Below are 3,983 nucleotides of genomic sequence, written 5' to 3' on the forward strand. Positions count from 1 at the left end.
TATATCAATTAAAAGTAAGTAAATCAAAATATCATAACATATCAACTAATTAATTATTTTAAATAAAAGAAAAATAAACTAACCTTAAAATCTAATATTCCAACTATGTACCACGTCACATTTAACTGGTTGATGTTCCCAAAATGTATGTATTATAGGCCTATCATAGTACTTCAAAGAACTTTAAAAAAAATTTACCTCAAATGAACGTTGATTTCGACGGCACCTTATATACAGGTGCAACCTATGAAGCACGTACACTTCACTGAGTTGTTGTGTCCGCGTGTCGTTCACATTTTGAACACGACACTTACCGATATTTGTTCGACACGTGTGTCTGCTATATCCAAACCGTATCTTAATAAAAAATAAAAAATTCTTTATCAGACACGTTTGGATACACCTAAATATCATCACGTGTTAGCGTGTCCAATCTTATTCTTAACATATATTTTTGAAATAAATTTAGATATAGTATATATTTATTATTTATTAAAATAAAAAATATTTTAAATACTTTATATAATTAAAATAAGATATTAAAAATAATTAAAAAATTAATTTATATTTTAATATTCAATAAAATATCAAAATACCATTATGATTTATCTAAAAAATACTTTATATTTTATATGTATATGTGTCTCCGTATCTTATAAAATTTTAAAATTCACGTATCAGCGTATTTCGTGTCGTGTCGTGTCCTGTATCGTGTCAGTGCATCATAGGATGCAACGATACATGTCTCGGGTACTGAGTTCCAAAAACTAATATAGTAGTATCTCGTGTGCACTCCGATTTATGCATTTATCACAAATCCCGAGTGCATTTATCATATATACTTGAAAAATACTTTTTTTAGTTCTTTAAAAATTTTTGACGAGTTACACATTTTAAAAATAAAATATTTAAATAAAAAAGATATGTTGAATAATTGGGTCAACTCAATTTTATTTGGGCTAAAATATATTTTGTCGGATGCAAATTTTTTTATTTCCATCCAATATAATTTTTGGGTAATACTTTGGATTAATTTGAACCAATTAGAAGTATATTTTAAAAAGATAAATTATCAAAAATGCACTCGAATAATTTTTTTGTTGACAAAAATATGCTCGAATTTTACTATCGATAAAAATATCTTTAAATAATTTTAAAACATGACAAAAATATCCAACATTAAATATGTATTTCTCAAAAAATGCTTTAGAGATTTATTTTGATACAATTTTTTGCAAGTATGATTAGAAAAATAAGATATTATTATTTTTTAAATTTGGTAATTTTTTGCTAAATATATACTTTTTGTGTTTTTTTTAAGTATTATTGGTTGTTGACAAAAAATCACGAAAAAATATATACTTAGCAAAAAATACCAAATTTTAAGGATAAAAATATCTCATTTTTTTAATCATACTTGCCAAAAATCATATCGAAATTCAATCTTTAAAATATTTTTTGAAAATATATATTTTCTACTTTATTAAATTTTGTTGATCATATAAAAACAAAAATACAAATAAAAAGATAAAAAATGGTTTTAAAGATAATGTGTCTAATGTCTATATTCTCTGCTTTTAAATATTTTTTAAATATTTGTTGTTTATATATATATATATATTCTGTCTTCAAAAACACATGCTACCTAAATGTGATTATTTAGTTGAAATTGAATGTTGTGAATCTAAAAAGGATCATTATCCGTTTAACTAGGTATCCTTTAAATATGGTACAATTTTCAGCATTTTCTTACAGTAATTCAAAAAAAATAAAACTAAAATTGTAAATAGATTTAGTGTCTTTAAGAATTAAATTTATATTTAAAATTCAAATTAAATCAAACTAATATTTAAAATTTAAATCTTAAATTTCTGTTTTAAATTTAATATATTTAATATAATAATATTTTATAATTTAAATACACATCTAAAATTCAAATTACTCAAAATTTAAACTTTAACTTTTAAAATTCTAAAAGTTTTTTTACTTTTTAGAATGGATTAACTCTGACGGGTGCAAGGAAATTATGATTAAGTTCTATTTAGTAGTGTGTTAATGATCAAAAGATATTATTTTTGTTGCATAGTTTCATAGTCAATTAGCTTGTTGGGTTGGTTGCATGGGCTGGTTACACTGAAATTAAAAGAAATACATCTATTTGTTGGGATGAGAATAAAGATAAGAACTTGTACAAGTAATTATGTGTACTTAATTAGTTTGAATAAAGAAGATGTAGTTGGTATAGTCATAAAAAATTGTGTTTTTATTTTTCAATTATAACACATCTAATAGTATGATATTATATACAAAATATTCTTAAAACACATCTAAAATGATAAAAATATAGTTTTTAGATATAAACGTTTTCAAAATTGTTAAATTCTAGTTTTTAAATAAAAAAGTACATAATACAATTAATCTTTTGATTTTTGATTCAATAAAATGCATCTAATATTTATTATTTAAATTATTGGTTGGATTTTTTCGTTACTTTTCAATGATAACACGTCTAATAGTATGATATTATATACAAAATATTTTAAAACACATCTAAAATCGTAAAAATCTATGATGTGTTATAATCGAAAAATAACAACACAATTTTAAATTAATTGTTGATTATAATAATTTTGAAAACTAATAATAAGTATCGAAAAAAATTCAACTAATAATTTAAATAATAAATATTATATTCATTTGATCGAATAAAAAATCAAAAGATTAATTGTATTATTAACGTTTAAATTTAAATATTTAAAGTTAGCCTGATTTTGGATGTGTTTTAAAAATATTTTGAATAAAATATCATACTATCATATGTGTTATAATTGATAAATAACAACAGAATTTTTATGACAGTATCAACTATATCTTCTTTCTTAAACTCCAGATTTTTTTTGCTTCTTTACTCAAATTACTTACGTAGAAAGTACTTTATTTGCAACAACTTTATTAATAAAATTAAATAAGATCAACCTTGTTCCAATTAAATCAACAGAGTGTTTTTATGTTTAAATTAAAATATAATTAAAAATATTGAACATGATATTTCTTAACAAATTATATAAATACATGTGTGAAAAATAATGATACCTTTCACCAATGCAAAATGAGAGAGTGCTTCAGCTGGAAGGTGGTGATAGTCTTCACCAATGAAGACGAAATGGAAAATTCAGCTGGCAGCGTTCTTTTTGGTTTGGGATTCACTAATGCGTGTGAATGTCCCGTAGAATAAGGAATTTAAAAAACTGTGTCTGTTACGTAAGTTACGAAAGTAAAGCAAAGTCACCGTAACCACCAATGAAGTGGGTGGGTTTTAAAATTTAAATTTAAATTAAAATCTAATTATAGATATGTATCTACAAAATAAGAACATGCTACACTAAAAAATAATTAAATATTATTTAAATTTTATTAAAGGCCGATTAAAAGCCGATTAATATTGTACAACTAGCATTTTCCATGATATAAAACTACGTAGACACATAAAACAATTTTTGTTAGTGGAGCAATGAATCATCTGCACAGACATTGTTTTAAAGCATAGTTAAAAAAAATCAACATATACTACTTTTGCATTTTTTTATATATTATTAAAAATAACTAATAAAAATTTAAAAGAATAAAAATTTATTTTTTATTATATAATACTTAAATATAAAAATTATATACCAAAAATAATAAAAACATTATTTCTCGAATAATAATAATAATAATAAAATATTTGTTACTTAATTGAACTTAAAAGTTAGAATTTACTATGCCACTCTTATTAAAGATACCAATCCTTGGAATAGTTATAAGATGCTATTTATGTGTACTATCTTTTAGTTCAAATATTGAGTAAGTATACATTTTTTATTTTTCTACAGTTAATATACTTAGATTTTATTTAATATTAGAGTTTAGTTTTGATGTATTAATAGTGTAAAACATTTTAGTCGTATTTAATATTAAAAGATAATTATTTTCTTTGATATCGT

The sequence above is a fragment of the Arachis ipaensis genome, chromosome B10 (genome assembly GCF_000816755.2).
Source record: "Arachis ipaensis cultivar K30076 chromosome B10, Araip1.1, whole genome shotgun sequence".
Classification (NCBI taxonomy): Eukaryota; Viridiplantae; Streptophyta; class Magnoliopsida; order Fabales; family Fabaceae; genus Arachis; species Arachis ipaensis.